Source organism: Saccopteryx bilineata, chromosome 1 (assembly GCF_036850765.1).
Source record: "Saccopteryx bilineata isolate mSacBil1 chromosome 1, mSacBil1_pri_phased_curated, whole genome shotgun sequence".
Taxonomy (NCBI): Eukaryota; Metazoa; Chordata; class Mammalia; order Chiroptera; family Emballonuridae; genus Saccopteryx; species Saccopteryx bilineata.
This window is the reverse complement of record NC_089490.1, coordinates 54,262,460-54,279,198: the sequence shown is the minus strand read 5'-3', so window position 1 is coordinate 54,279,198 and position 16,739 is coordinate 54,262,460.

The following is a 16,739-nucleotide window of genomic DNA, read 5'->3' as shown; positions in this document are numbered from 1 at the left end:
CCTATTTATATCATTATCATAATTAGAAGTTGTTTTCCTTTGATATATCTATTTAAGAAGCATCTCACATTAAGAGAATTCTCTCATAAGTATAACCAATTCTAATTATTTATGCTAGAGTTAAATAGGATGAAAACAGCATTATAGAATATGATAAAATTCAAGCATGTTCTAAAGTGTCATATTATTTACTAAGACACATAGCAACATAAGTAAAATTTAGGGGTTACTATGTAGTATATTGATAAAATACAAAAGGAAAATGTGGTCATCCTTACTCAGACTCTCTATGTGTGTGTGTATATCATTAAACACTATTGTCCTCTAAAATGCTCAGTACATTCACACTGTCATATAAAACCAATGATTGATACCTGATAGGAGAGGATTCCAAGATGTCAATGAGAATGAGTAAGTGGATATTCCAACTACCACCTCCCAGGATCATATTGGATTACAATTTAATTTAAGAACAAGCATCTTGAAAAACCAGCTTTGAACTAAACTGAGAGGACTCTCCCCCCCCCCCCCGAGAGGACTCTTTAACCAAGGATCACAGAAGAAGCCACACTGAGACTGGTAGGAAGAGCAGAGACATGGAAAGGACTGCGCTGCTCCCAGGAGCTAGTGGGGGCAGAGAGTACAGAGGGACTCTTACTACAGGGAAGGTTGCCCTGAGAGGGGAGGGTGCTAAGCCTGAGGCCTGGAGCACCAGCCTAGAGCTCCAGAGCCTAAAAGAGGTACCCACACAGTATTTGTGAAAAGAGCCGAGGTTTCTGTCTGCAAGAAAGAGATAGGAGATCTGAGACCCAGGATCCATCTTAAAGGGCCACTGTAGAAAATATTGTTGACAGCCACTTACCCAGGTGATGAGCAGATGAAATATATTATGCTTACTTTGTTAAAGATGGCACTGCACACGTGGAAGCCCGTCGCCCAGGTGATATTAATGTGTGTTGGGGGCGGGCTGTGGGCAGGCAGGATCCTTGTAGCCTGGGGCTTAATTTTAGGACTAAGCCTTTCCCATCCTTTTTGATGTGGGGTGGTGCAATCCCATCATGCTTCGGATAAGTGACTTTGTATTAGACACTTCCCTATTTTGTATATTGGATTGAAGGTTTTGATTTCTGCACTATAAAGTGAGGCAGACCGGGAGCTTGCTCTCTCAGTTCCTGAGATTAGCATTAGAGAAGAGAGCAGAGAGGAGAGCAAAAAGAGGCCACATGGAGGAGGCTAGGAGAAGCTGCCAAGATGGTGGAGTGTTGAAGAAGAAGCCAGTTTGTGCAGAATTTGTGCAGAGAGAAGGAGATGGGGAACAGAGGTGAATAAGGCTGGTGAGCTAGAAACCTTTAATTCTAGGAGAACTCAGATAAGTCAGTAGCTTTGTGAGCACTGAATAAGTGGGTTTTGGAGCCCAGTGTGTGTTTTTACTTGCCTGCTGGGTGCAAGCTAGGATTAAACATGATGGCTCACCAGTTCCTGGCTTCGTTGTTTCTTTACCGTCTGTCCGAATCCTATGCGAACCTGCATGGGCCAGGCGGCTGTGATGGTGGCCGTGCCTGCTGGCTTTACACCATGTCTCCAGTGAAGGGAGGGCTGAGAGGACTACAGTTACATGAGGATAGTGTGAAGTTGGTAGCACAAGGAGAGACACTGTAGGGAAGAGCCACCAGAACCCTGTGCTGAGTCATTATCCAGTACTTGGGTGGAGCAGTCCCCTCTGTGTAGCATCAGCCTAGAGGAAAGAAGCTGCCAAATCCCCAGAAATGTCTCCTGCCTCACCTTATGGAGACGGGGCCTTCTGAGAAGTAGGCCAGGAAGTGTTTCAGTCACTCAGTTTTCTAGGTTGAGGCCTGAGCTTTCCCCTACACTCTCCAAGACTATGACTAGTGCTCACTGAAGACCCAGTAGAAACTGTCCAGACTGTGGGCAGATCATATCCATGAGGCACACCCACCAACTCCTAAAGGCGCACACCCTTCTGAGGTATGTGAAAAGTCAGGACTGACACCTGGGAATGAGAGGCAGGAGCCACGCCCACCACCCTTTCTAATCCCTGAATTTCCCCAGGCTCTACCAGGGGTCGTCAAACTTTTTATAAAAACCGCCCACTTTTGCAGTGCTGGTCAACCTGGTCCCTACCGTGCAACCAGACAGCGCCACGATTGGCCCATCATGAAAGCTGGACCGCCCACTAATGGGTGGTAGGGACCAGGTCTACCAGCACTGCAAAAGTAGGCGGTTTTTATAAAAAGTTTGACGACCCCTGACTGAGCCCAACAAGCAGACAGAGGCTAGAGGAGTTGGGGTTCAGGGCACCTTGGCCTTTTGCTGACCTTCTCCTTGGCCTAGTCTGGGTAAAAGCCAGCCTAGGTGTGCAACTTGGTATTTACATGTGCACCTGGGCCCAGCAAAGGCAGCCACAAACTCTGGATTGCTTGTAGCTCCAAGAAGGTTGCTGATGGCCAGTCATGGGCAGTGTCCCCCACTGGTCTGCCCCAGGTTCCCTCAGGGAGGCTCAGGGCCAGGACAACCAAGCCAGCTACAAATAGCAGCAGTTTAGGACCTAATAACCTTTGTTGTTGGCATGTCCTAAGGGATTATCACAACAAACCCAGCTGAGGCGAGCTCCACTCTGTGATAAGCACTGATACAGCTGCTTGTGGGCATTGGATAAAGTGGAGTTTCATAGTCAGCCAGCCCGGGTGCTGGATATCCTGCATCACTAGGCTAGTTTCCACAGGGGAAAAGGAGAAAGGCTTGGAGAATGGACATTCAAAATGTGGGTCCTCGCAAGCCTGTTATTTGGTCTGATTGAGGGCCTTAGCCACTGCCTGTAAGGGCACAGTCAGCTCTAGAAGAAGACACTCTCAGTCTTCCTCCCTGAGAGCAGGGACCAACCAACTGAAAAAAACTTCCGCAGAGGAGATTGTCAGCCCTATCCAATCTGAACCTGCTGCTCACCTGCTGGGAAGAAATAGAATTGGAGTACCCAGCAGTGTCTGAAGGATTAGGGTCTGGAGTAGGGGCCACTTTCCCCATACTGAGCTCCTGATCAAGAGACCCCTGGAGTAGAGGGTCCCACTAATGTATTTCCAAACTCAACTACCCTAACCCATCAATCTTGCAACCTGAAAAGGTGTTGGTGGGGGAGAGGACAGTCTGTACACACTACAGTCTTTCTACAGAAGACTCTGTGGGAAGATCATGCAGCTACAAGAGAAGGTAGAGCAGCTGAAGAGTGGAGGCAAATCTTACAGATCTTGAGGTTTTTACAGAGATGCTATCATCTCTAATCATAAGGAAGCTGATCCTTATATACAGGCTGTCCCCTCCCACACTACCCAGGAACAAAAAATGCAGAAAAAAACAGTGAACAGAGCAGTAGTGCCTGACAGGGTGCCCATGGTGGGTTACAAACAATGGCAGATGCCAACCCAAGAAAACCAGGAACCAACACAACCAGTAGTGGGTGGCAGACAGCACCAGTACAAAGCTCAGTTAGCTACACAAGCAGCATGCCCTAAGGAAACGTCCAGCAGGCACCAGACACTATAAGGAATAAATATACCCAAAGGACCAACATTGCATAGTATCTAATACACATAATCAAGGTTAAGCCTTAGAGCCAGCCAGCCTGAAGGAACAACCACACCAACAAAAGTACCAACAAAAGCATTAAATGTTCACATGCAACAGGAGAGTAAATACTACCCTCAAAAAGCATTCTAGAGCAAGAAACAGATGGCCTAGAGATCAGTACCATTGAGCCCATCTTTCTCTTAAAGACACCACGACAAATTTCATGGTTAGAAAGTACTACCTAATACACAGAGAGAATTGGAAGACAAATAAATAAGACACAAATAAGTCAACAAAAGAAATCTCCAGAAAAAGAACTAAATAAAATGGAAGTAACCAAACTACCAGACTCAAAGTTTAAAATATTGATTTTTAGGAGGCTCAAGGATTTTAGAGCAACAATGGATGATCACAATGAAAACTTAAAAAGATATCAAGCATCAAACTGGATATTAAAATATTAAAGAAGAACCAGTCAGAAATGACAAATACAATATCAGAAATGAAGACTACACTAAAAGGAATCAAGAGCAGGCTGGATGAAGCAGAGGATTGAATCAGTGATCTAGCAGGAAAAAAAAAAGAGGCTCAAAAGGACTGAGAAGAGTCTAAGAGACTCTGTGACAACATGAAGAGAAACAACATCCGCCTCATAGGAGTTCCTGAAGGAGAAAAGAATGAACAAAGGATAGAGAACTTCTCTGCAAATTTTCATGAATTTATGAAAGAAAAAGTCACAGAAGTGCAAAAAGCACAGAGAGTCTCATTCAAAAGGGACCCAGGAGGCCTGCACCAAGACAAATTATAATTAAAATGCCAGAATTAAGAGACAAAGAAAAAAAACTAAAAGCGGCAAGAGAAAAACAGTTTAATTACCTAAAGAGGAACCCTCATAAAAGATGACATCTTGGCCCGGGCCGGTTGGCTCAGTGGTAGAGCATCGGCCTGGTGTGCAGGAGTCCCGGGTTCGACTCCCGGCCAGGGCACATAGGAGAGGCACCCATCTGCTTCTCCACCCCTCCCCCTCTTCTTCCTCTCTGTCTCTCTCTTCCCCTCCTGCAGCCGAGGCTCCATTGGAGCAAAAGATGGCCCGGGCGCTGGGGATGGCTCCTTGGCCTCTGCCCCAGGCGCTAGAGTGGCTCTGGTCACGACAGAGCGACGCCCCAGATGGGCAGAGCATCACCCCCTGGTGGGCGTGCCAGGTGGATCCCGGTCGGGCATATGTGGGAGTCTGTCTGACTGCCTCCCTGTTTCCAACTTCAGAAAAATACAAAAAAAAAAAAAGATGACATCTGACTTCTCAACAGAACACTTGAGGCCAGAAGGAATTAACAAGAAATATTCAAAGTGATACAAAACAAGAACCTACAACTAAGAATACTTTATCTAGCAAGGCTATTATTTTAATTGAAGGAGAAAGAAAAAGTTTCCCAGACAAAAAAAAAAAAAAAGACCCAGGGATTTCATTACAACCAAACAAGTACTGCAAGAAATGTTAAGGAGCTTGCTGTAAAAAGAGCAAAGAAAAAAGAAATATAGAGAAAGAGAAATGGAAGTTTATAGAATAAAATGGCAAGAAATAAGTACATATTAAAAAGTCATAAATGTAAAGAGATTAAATACTCTAATCAAAAGACATAGGGCAGCTACATGGAAGAAAACCAGATCTTATACATATGTTATCTACAAGAAACACACTTCAAAAAAGATACACATAGACTGAAAGTGAAGGGATGGAAAACATATTTTATGCAAATGGAAATATAAAGAAAGCTTGTGTGTTTGTGTGTGTGTGTGTGTGTGTGTGTCTGACAAAATACCCTTTAAAACAAAGGCTATAATATGGACAAAAAAAGTCATTACATAACGATAAAGGGAGCAATTCAATCAGAGGTTATAACCATTGTAAATATTTACGTGCCTAATATAGAAGTACCTAAATATATAAAACAGATGTTGATAGACATAAAGGGCAATATGAACAGCAATACTATAAACATTTCTATTTATTTTTTATTTTTTTATTTATTCATTTTAGAGAGGAAAGGGAGAAACAGAGAGAGAGAGAGAGAGAGAGAGGAGAGGAGAGACAGAGAGAGAGAAGGGGGGGAGGAGCTGGAAGCATCAATTCCCATATGTGCCTTGACCAGGCAAGCCCAGGGTTTTGAACCGGCGACCTCAGCATTTCCAGGTCGACGCTTTATCCACTGCGCCACCACAGGTCAGGCAGCAATACTATAATAATAAAAAATTTTAATACCCCACCAATATTAATAGATAGATCCTCCAGACAGAAAATTAACAAAGAAACAGCAGCCTTAAATGACACACTAAATAAACTGAATTTAATTGATATCTTCAGAACCATTTAGTCCAAAGCAGCAGAATATAGTTTTCAAGTGCTCATGGTACATTTCCTAGGATATACCATATGTTAAGACAAAAAAGAAGTCTCAATAAATTTAAGAAGTTTAAAATTATATCAAGCATCTTCTCTGATCACAATGCCATGAAACTAGAAGTCTACTATATTAGAAAAATTGAAAAGCATTTAAACACTTGGAAGCTAAATAGCATATTATTAAATAATGAATGGGTTAGCAATGAGATCAAGGAAGAAATAAAATATTTCCTTGAAACAAATGAAAATGAACATACAACAATTCATAATCCATAAGACATAGCAAAAGCAACCCTGAGAGGGAAGTTCACAGCATTACAGACATACCTTAAGAGGAAAAAAAAAATCTCAAATAAAGAACCTAACCCTTCACTTAAAAGAATTAGAAAAAGAACAACAAATAAAAGTCAGAGGAAATAGAAGGAAGAAAATAATGAATATTAGAGTAAAAATAAATAATATAGAGGCTTAAAAAATACAATAGATCAATAAAACCAAGAGCTAGTTCTTTGAAAAGGTAAACACGATTGACACACTTAACCAGACTCATCAGGAAAAAAAGAGAACACAAATAAATAAAATGAGACATGAAAGTGAAGAAGTAACAACTGACACCACAGAAATACAAAGAATTGTAAGCAAATTCTATGAAGATCTATATGCCAAAATACTGGACAACCGAGGCAAAATGGACAAATTCCTAGAAGCATACAATCTTCCAAAACTCAATTTGGAAGAATCAGAAAACCTAAACAGACTGATTACAAATGAAATTAAAACAGTTATCAAAAAACTACCAGCCAACAAAAGTCCCGGACAAGATGGCTTCACAACTAAATTTTGCTAAACATTCAAAAAATTAACACCTACCTTCTCAAGCTATTCCAAAAAATCCAAGAGGAGGAGAGATTTCCAAGCTAATTTTATGAGGCAAGCATTATCCTCATTCCAAAACCAGATGAAGACACTACAAAGAAAGAAACCCACAGGTCAATATCCCTGATAAATATAGATGCTAAAATTCTCAACAAAATGTTAGCACAACAAATCCAGCAATACATTAAAAAGATCATACATCATGATCAAGTGGGACTTAATTTGAGAAGGTAAGGCTGGTACAATATTCACATATCAATAAATCTGATTCATCACATAAACAAAATGAAGAATAAAAATCACATGATTATATCACTAGATGCAGTAAAAGCATTTGATAAAATCCAGCACCCATTTATGATCAAAATTCTGAGCAAAGGTGGAATACAGGGAACATAACAAAACATAATTAAGGTCTTATATGACAAATAGTCAATATTATACTCAATGGGCAAAAATTAAAAGCAGGAACAAAGATCAGGAACAAAGCAGGAGTGTCCACTTCACCACTCTTATTCAACATAGCTCTGGAAGTCCTAGCCACAGCAATCAGACAAGAAGAAATAAAAAGCATCCAGTTTGGAAGAGAAAAAGTAAAACTGTTATTTGCTGATGACATGTGTAAAGCCAGTAACTGGGGCCACCATCACAGCCCCCTGGCTCCTGCAGGTTCTCATTTGATCCTGAAAGATGGTAAAAAAAAAAATCTGCAGAGCCAAAAACTGGTGGTCCATGTTTTTTTATTCTAGATTCGCACTTGGCAAGAAAGTAGATACACAGTAGGAAACACTTCCCTTTTCATTTATGGCTTCCAAAGCCACTGACTCATCCCAGTTTTCCTGGAATCAAAGGTTTCCACCTTTTTGCCTCCATTTTGGCTGCCTCTTCCACGTGGCTTCCCTGCCCTGCTACCCCATGGGCTCTTCCTCTCTACAAGAATGTGGCCACTCTCTCCCAAAATGGCCTCCTAGCTTCTCATTTAAAACATTTCCCCAAGGCCCTGGCCAGTTGGCTCAGTGGTAGAGCATCGGCCTGGCGTGCAGAAGTCCCAGGTTTGATTCCCGGCCAGGGCACACAGGAGAAGTGCCCATCTGCTTCTCCACCCCTCCCCCTCTCCTTCCTCTCTGTCTCTCTCTTCCCCTCCCGCAGTCCAGGCTCCATTGGGGCAAAGATGGCCCAGGCACTGGGGATGGCTCCTTGGCCTCTGCCCCAGGCACTAGAGTGGCTCTGGTCACAACAGAGCGATGCCCCGGAGGGGCAGAGCATCGCCCCCTGGTGGGCAGAGCGTCGCCCCCTGGTGGGCGTGCCGGGTGGATCCCGGTCGGGCGCATGCGGGAGTCTGTCTGACTGTCTCTCTCCGTTTCCAGCTTCAGAAAAATACAAAAAAACAAAACAAAAAAAAAAAACAACAACATTTCCCCAGGTTAACCCCTTCCTCCAGCACATATTAGCAACACCAAGCCCCTTCCCAAGCAGGAAGGCAATCAACTGTCCCATGAGGGCAGTGGTCATCTTTAACAGAGTGAGCAAAATATATCTTATCTGCCCGACAGCATGATACTGTACATAGAAAACCCTAAAGTCTCAGTTAAAAAACTACTTGACATGATAAATGAATTTATAAGGTGGCAGGATATAAAATTAATCTTCAGAAATCTGATATTTTTTCTGTATTTTTCTGAAGTGAGAAGTGGAAAGACAGAAAGATTCTTGCATGCGCTCGACTGGGATCCACCTGGCAAGCCCACTAGGGGTTTATGCTCTGCCCATCTGGGGCACTGCTCTGCTGCAACCAGAGCTATTCTAGCACTGAGGTGGAGGCCATGGAGCCATTCTTAGCACCCAGGCCAACTTTGCTTCAATGGAACATTGGCTGTGGGAGAGGAAGAGAAAGAAAAGAGAGGGGGAAGGGTAGAGAAGCAGATGGGTGCTTCCCCTATGTGCACTAAATTCAGGAATCAAACCCAGGATATCCACACACTGCTGATGCTCTACCACTGAGCCAACTGGCCAGGGCTCAGTGGCATTTTTATACATCAACAATAAATTGTCAGAAATTAAGGAAACAATCCCCTTCACTATTGTAACAAAAAAAAATAATGTACTGAGGAATAAATTTCCAAGGAGGTAAAAGATTTGTACTCAAAAAATTATGACATTGAAAAAAAAAAGTAAAGGTATATGCAAACAAGTGGAAGCATATACTTGTGTTCATGGGAGAAAGAATAAACATCATTAAAATGTCTATACTACCCAAAGCAATCTATAGATTCAATGCATTTTCTATGAAAATACCAATGTCATACTTCACAAATATACAACAAATATTCCAAAAATCTATATGGAACCAAAAAAGAACATAAATAGGCTCAGCAATCTTGACAATGAAGAACAAAATGGGAGGTATCACACTTTCTGATATCAAGTTATACTACAAGGCCATTGTAATCAAGAACAGGCATACAGAGCGATGGAACAGAACAGATAACCCACAAATTAAACTAAGCTTTTATGATCAATTGATATTTGATAAAGGAGGCAAGAGTATACAATGGAGTATACTCTAATAAATGGAGTATATTCTAATAAATGGTGTTGGGAAAATTGGAAAGGGGCATGCAAAAAAATAAAACTAGACCACCATCTTATGCCATGTACAAAAACAAACCCAAAATGGATAGAAGACTTAAATGTAAGTCGTGAAACCATAAAAGTCTCGGAAGAAAACATAGGCAGTAAATTCTCCCATATCTCTCATAGCAACATTTTTGCCGATATATCTCCATGGGCAAGTGAAATAAAAAAACAAAATAAATGGGAGCATATCAAACTAAAAAGTTTCTGCACAACAAAAGACACCATGAACAAAATAAAAAGACAACCTAACAATGGGAGAACATATTCACCAATATGTCTGATAAGAGGTTAATAACCAAAATTTATAAAGAGTTTCTAAAACTCAATAGCAAGATGATAAAAAATCTAATTTAAAAAATGAGCAAAGGAATTGAATAGACACTTCTCCAAAGAAGACACACAGATGGCCAATAGGCATATGAAAGAATGTTCAATGTCACTAATCATCAGAGAAATGCAAATTAAAACCACAATGATATATCACCTCACACCAGTCAGACAGGCTCTCATTAACAAATCAACACACAAGAAGTGCTAGCAAAGATGTGGAGAAAAGGGAACACTCCTGCACTGCTGGTGGGGATGCAGACTTGTGCAGCCACTGTGGAAAACAATATGACATTTCCTAAAAAAAATTAAAAATAGAACTGTGTGGGTGGAGCGCAGAGTGAATTCCTAGCAGCTGCGCCTAATGCAATGCTGTGAGAATACTCCAGCTCCCAGAAGCCTCCTGGGCATACCCAGGAAGGAAGCTTGCCTGCTATAAGAAAGTGACTTAGTGCCAACCTCGCAGCTCCCTGATCTTTTCAGCCATTGGCTTTGAGGAACACACTATAACACCCTATAGGCTGAACCCATGTATATAAACTAGCTTACTTCCTGAATAAAGTGGATGTGCGTCACTAAACCTGGTGACTTTGTGTCTCCATCGTCCTCACCCCCGGCAGGACTTGTCCACAGAACTGCCTTTTGACCCAGCTATTTCATTCTAAACCTCCTGCTCAGCTCTGAAAATCAAATGACTCTTTTTGTTTTCTTTCTTTACTTTTCAATTATAGTTTACATTCAATATTTTGTATTAATTTCAGGTGCACAGCATATTGTTTAGACAATCATTCTACTTTACAAAGTGTTACCTGATATTTCCAGTACTCATCTGGCACCATATGTACAGTTATTACAATATTATTGACAGTATCCCTGTGTTGTACCTGACATCTCCATGGCTATACTGTAACTGCTAATCTGTCCTTCCTGATCCCTTCACCTTTTTCAGTAACCTCCCCCCCTTCATGCTGGGGGTTTCCTTCACTTCTTGGTTGTGCTAGATCACATGCTTTCTGGTTTCCATGATTATTCATCTTTGTTTACTCCTTTATCTTTCTGGAGATTATCTCAAATAGTTTTCTAGAAAAAATTTTAAGTTTTAATGTTTGAAGATGTTCCTTTTCTATCCTTCTAAGAATTTTAAGTCTGTTGTCACTCTTCTATTCCCTTTTCTTCTACATATAAATGTTTTAAAGTTACAGATATATCTTGATTTCAGTAAAATCATAATTATATTTATGTTCTGATTTTTTATTTTCTTTGGAAGTATCTTTCAAGGAGGCAAGATGGCAAAAACATTTTTTACCAAGAGATTTCTAACTTCCATGTATACACTTCTGTATCATTTCATCTGTCCTTAAAAATCATGTGCATATTATATTTATATTAAAGTATTAATTATTTTTCAAAAAGAAAAGTTTAAAATAAGTATTGACATCCATGTAAAATTTAAGATTGTATGAACACTTAAATAATGAAATAATTATGATAAGAAGATAGTAAAAACTTATTGCTATAGGATAGTCTTCATATTTTATCTTCAAAAAGGTCTCACCCCAGCAACTCTGTCTTACTTATTCCCTTGTTTCTACCTTTCTGTCTCCCTCTCTCTATATATATACCTATATCTTACACACACACATACACACACACACACGCATACACATTCACATATATACATACCTTTAAACATGCCTTCATTCTTAACCAAAGAGAAGTGCTGAGAAGCCCTTGATCTGGGTTACATTACTGGTGGGAATGTAAAACACTGCAACTACTTTGAAAGTACTCTGATAGTTCTTCAAAAATTAGACATGGAGTTACAATTAATATTAATAATAATAAATATTACTCAGAAATTTTACTCCTAGGTATATACTCAAGACTAAACATACCCATATAAAAGCTTTTACATAAATATAGTAGCATTATCCACAATATCTAAAAAAGTAGAAAAAGTTAAAATCCCATCAAATAATTAATGAAAAAACACAATGAGATGTGTGTGTATATATTTAATACTATATAAGTACATATAATATACAATGGAACATTATTTAGCAAACAGAAATAAGAAATTATTGATATATGATACAAAAGAATGAATTTTGTAAATATTTTGCTATGTAAAATAAGTGAGACACAATATGTCAAATGTCATATGATACCATTTATACAAATGTCCAGAGTAAGGAAATTCTATAAACTATACTAGTAGTCTTCAGGGGTTGGAAGACAAAGGAATAGAGGGTGACTATTAATGTATACAAGATTGAGGTCATGAAAATGTTCTGAAATTAGGTAGTGATGATGGTTGCACAACATTATTAATATACTAGAAATCACTTCTTAATTGTATATTTTAAGGTGTGTATTTCACAGTTTGTGAATTCTATTTTAATAAATAAGTTGTATAAGAAAAATAAATATTAAACCAGTGCTTTTTGCGTTCCTCCTTTTAATATTTAAAATTGTTTAATATCTAATACCTTCTTCTTGAATGGAACTATAATTTGTTTTATTTGACATATATTTAAGAGACTTTTTCTTCCACTTCCAAGTGTTCAAACTCTTCAGAAAAACCCCAGCACACTAGGGCATGAGAAAATATTGCTTTTTCTTTGAAGTATAAGCTAAAGCCTTCCTCTTTTAATTATTCAGACCCCAAAATAGCTGTTCTAATTACTTTTACATTTTTTTAAGTAAAAACAAAGCAGAAAAATGTTCATTCTGCAAAAAAGATTTTCTTTCCCGTGAAAAGACATTTTGGTCAGATATTTTTACTTTAGCCAGAGATTGCTTTAACATACATATCCAATTTCCCTATTATTTTCTACCATATTTTTCCCAGTTTTAGACAAAAATAAAAATAAAGTTATGCTTTCTTTAAGTTAATATAATCAAGTATTAGAATCTGCTATTTGGGACAAGACTAAAATGTGGGTATGAAACAATGTATTCTTAATAATTAGACCAGGGAGTAATAACTTATTATCTAAAGGGAAATAATAAATATTTCAGGCTTTTAGGCATATGGTCTTTCAACTATTCAACATTGATGCTATAGCATGTAAGAAGCCATAGATGATTTGCACAAGAATTAACATATCTGTGTTCTAATAAAACTTTATTTAAAAAAAAATAGGGCAGATTTGGCACATATTGCTGGTTGCTGAACTTGACAAAATAAACAATTTTAAAAATTAAACAATTTGAGACATTTACAATGAGAGAAATGTTCACATTGATAGGAAAAATGGTTATTAGTTCATATTAATATTTATTGATATTTTAATATAGTTTATTTATTTTTTATTTATATGCCTGATGATTATTTAAACTTGTAAATACTAAAATTATTAATTTGTTAGAACAGCCTTCTTTTAACCTGTTTAAAGAGTTAGGTGGATTTTTATTTTTATAATGTTTTATCCTAATCCTTTTTATTGACTTCATTATAAGAGATATTCTCGTTGAAGAGGATGTCAGCAGTCATTGTGGCTTCCATTTGATGTCTAGATCATGTTTTAATGATCCTGTGTGTAATCTTAGAACAAAGGGAAACTGTGTGGAGTGCCCACTTCCATCACCAACACTTCATCAGAAAGGAAATGTTCACACGCATTCCAATGGCATAGCCGGAACAAGTAGAAGACAGAAAATCTCACTGGCTTCTGTTTCTTATTTCTTCCCACTAAAGTTATTTGAGCTGTTGATCAGAAAATATAATAATGATGACAAGGTGGTTTAGAAAATTGGCAGTAATCCTGTGTTCTTGTCAGTGTTTTGAAATTTTGAAATATCATCTCATACACCAAGGTAGTGATAAATAATAATTCTCTACAAGGGCTGTATATATAAAATTTATTGCTCTTTCTGCACTTTCCCCTGTAATGTCCTCACACAATTCAAAAACTGAATTCCAGTTGAAAATTCAGTCTGTGGGATCAAGTAAAGACAAAGTCAAAAGAAATGTAAATGGGATATTAGAATCAAGTCCAGTTTACCCCAGATTTTTTCAATGATTTATGTGCCCTTGTTCTTTTAAAGATTTTGCCTAAAGAGTAGGGTTTTCCACCTCACACACACACACAAGAAACATGGCATTAAGAAGTCAATCTTCTATTAAAATTTTAGAAGAAATTTTGTTCTTTAAGACACTTAAAATTTCCTAGAAATAATAACAAAAGACATCATGAATAAAATAAAAAGACAATCACACAATGGGAGACCATATTTGCCAATACATCTGAAAAGGGGTTAATAACCAAAATTTATAAAGAACTTCTAAAATTCAACACTAGGAAGGTAAACAATCCAATCAAAAAATGGACAAATAACTGAATAGATGCTTTTCTAAAGAGGACATACAAATGGCCAATAGGCATATGAAGAATGTTCAATGTCAATAATCATTAGAGAAATGCAAGTTGAAACCACAATAAGATACCACCTCACACCTGTCAGAACAACACTCACTAACAAAACAACACACAATAAGTGCTGGTGAGGGTGTGAAGAAAAGGGAACCCTCCTGCACTGCTGGGGAGAATGCAGATTTGTGCAGCCACTGTAAAAAACTGTATGGGGTTTCCTCAAAAAGTTAAAAATGGAACTGTCTTTTGACCCAGCTATCCCACTTTTAGAAATATATCCTAAGAATACCAAATCACTGATTGAAAAGAAGATATGCACCTTCATATATGTTGCAGCATTGTTTACAATAGCCAAGATCTGGAAACAGCCCCAGTGGACGAGTGGATTAAAAAGCAGTGGTAAATATACATAAGGGAATATTACATGGCAGTGAAAAAGAAGGAAATCTTACCTTTTGTGACAGCATGGATGGATCTGGAGATTATTATGCTAAGTGAAATAAGCCAAGCAGATAAAAAGAAATATCATATGATCTCACATATATATGGAATCTAATGGACAAAATGAACTGAGGAATGGAATAGAAGCAGAGGCAGGGTCACAGGGACCAGAGGGACAGCTGTCAGAGGGAAGGGGAAGAAGGGGATGGGATTGAAGAAGGTAAAGGCATTAGTGAAACTATATATACATAACATAGACATATAGATAACAGGATAGCAAATCTTAGAGGGGGAAGGAGATGGGGAGGGGGCAAAGGGGGTATAAAAGTGAGTGGGGGGTGAGGGAGTTATATTTAGTGAGACACTTGAATCCATGTAAACAATAAATTAAAAATTAATAATTTTTTTAAAAAGAATGAGAGAAAGCATAAGATTTAATATATAAAACTAAAATTTATATAAAATGCTTTAGAATGTTTAAAATATGCTGGAGATTTTTTATTTTTTTCTCCCTTTATTCTGACCCCTTGAATAACCACTTTTTATTTTGTGTTCCTCCCCTCCCCCCACCCCTCTCTCCCCCCACCCCATAACCACCATACTCTTGTCCATGTCCCTGAGTCTCATTTTTATGTCCCACCTATGTATGGAATCATATAGTTCTTAGTTTTTCTGATTTACTTATTTCTTTTAATTTAAGAAAAATATTGTTTAATATTAAATCTTCAATTCTGCTTAATATAAAGATTTATTAACATGGAAATTAGAACATAAATGTATGAAAATGTAATAGCTCCCAATGTACATTTTAGCAGACACAAATTATACTCAAAAATTTTAAGTTAAGCTATAGTTTTAGAAGTTATAATGTCTCACTACATTCAATGTTTGTATGTCCTTCTATGCTCACTGTTAGGTAGTTATAGTTTCCTGAGGAATTACATTTAGGAATTCTCTGATTGATTGCCACCTAAGATGTTGTGTGTTATTCTTTCCCTCCTACCTAGGCCAACATCTTCTTCAACAAGACCTGTCTGTAAAATTCTCTGAAAAATCAAGCCAAAGGTTGTATATTAACAAAAAAATGCTAGTCTTCACAACACTAGAAATTTTTAGTATTATTGCAATTTAATCAATTTTGCAAAAGTCAGGCTAATTAATGTTTTGCTTTTTTTTGTGTGTGTATTTTTCTGAAGCTGGAAACAGGGAAGCAGTCAGACAGACTCCCGCATGCACCCGACCAGGATCCACCCAGCATGCCCACCAGGGGGTGATGCTCTGCCCATCTGGGGCATCGCTCTGTTGCGACCAGAGCCACTCTAGCACGTGAGACAGAGGCCATGGCGCCATCCCCAGTTCCCAGGCCATCTTTGCTCCAAAGAAGCCTTGGCTGTGGAGGGGAAGAGAGAGACAGAGAGGAAGGAGAGGGGGTGGGGTGGAGAAGCAGATGGGCGCTTCTCCTGTGTGCCCTGGCTGGGAATTGAACCCGGGACTCCTGCACGCCAAGACGACACTCTACCACTGAGCCAACTGGCAAGGGCCTGTCTTGCTTATTTTTAAATCCATGTGGTAATTTTTTAATTTCCTTCTCTTTTTAAAGAAATAATTGGAGTGACGTCACGGAAATGGCGCCGTGAGAAGCGCGTCCGACAGCTCTCCCCTAAATCACAACAAATTTATCAACTAGAAACAGAAAAATTTATCCTCGGAGCATTCCGGAGTTCCACACAAACTGAAAGCAAAAGGACTGTTATCACTTGAATCTGAGAGACGAGGGTGTGGAGGAAGCTACCGCAGCAGCGACGCTCATTCAAGCCGCAAGGGAGTGCGCCTGCGGTGAGTCAGCCCATATACTTGGGAACCGCGAGCCGCTGCGAGCGGCCGACGCGAGCCGCCACCGCGAGCCGACGCGAGCCCCCGCGAGCCACCACCGCGAGCGGCCGCCACGAACCGCCACCGCGAGCAGCCGTCACGAGCCGCCGCGCGAGCGCGCCCGGTCCGGTTGAGCACCGCTGACATTCCCAGCGGCCCGCACAATGCGAGTGGGGGTCACCGGCCACCGGTGCCCAGAGCGCCCCATTCGCGCGCGTGCCTTGGGC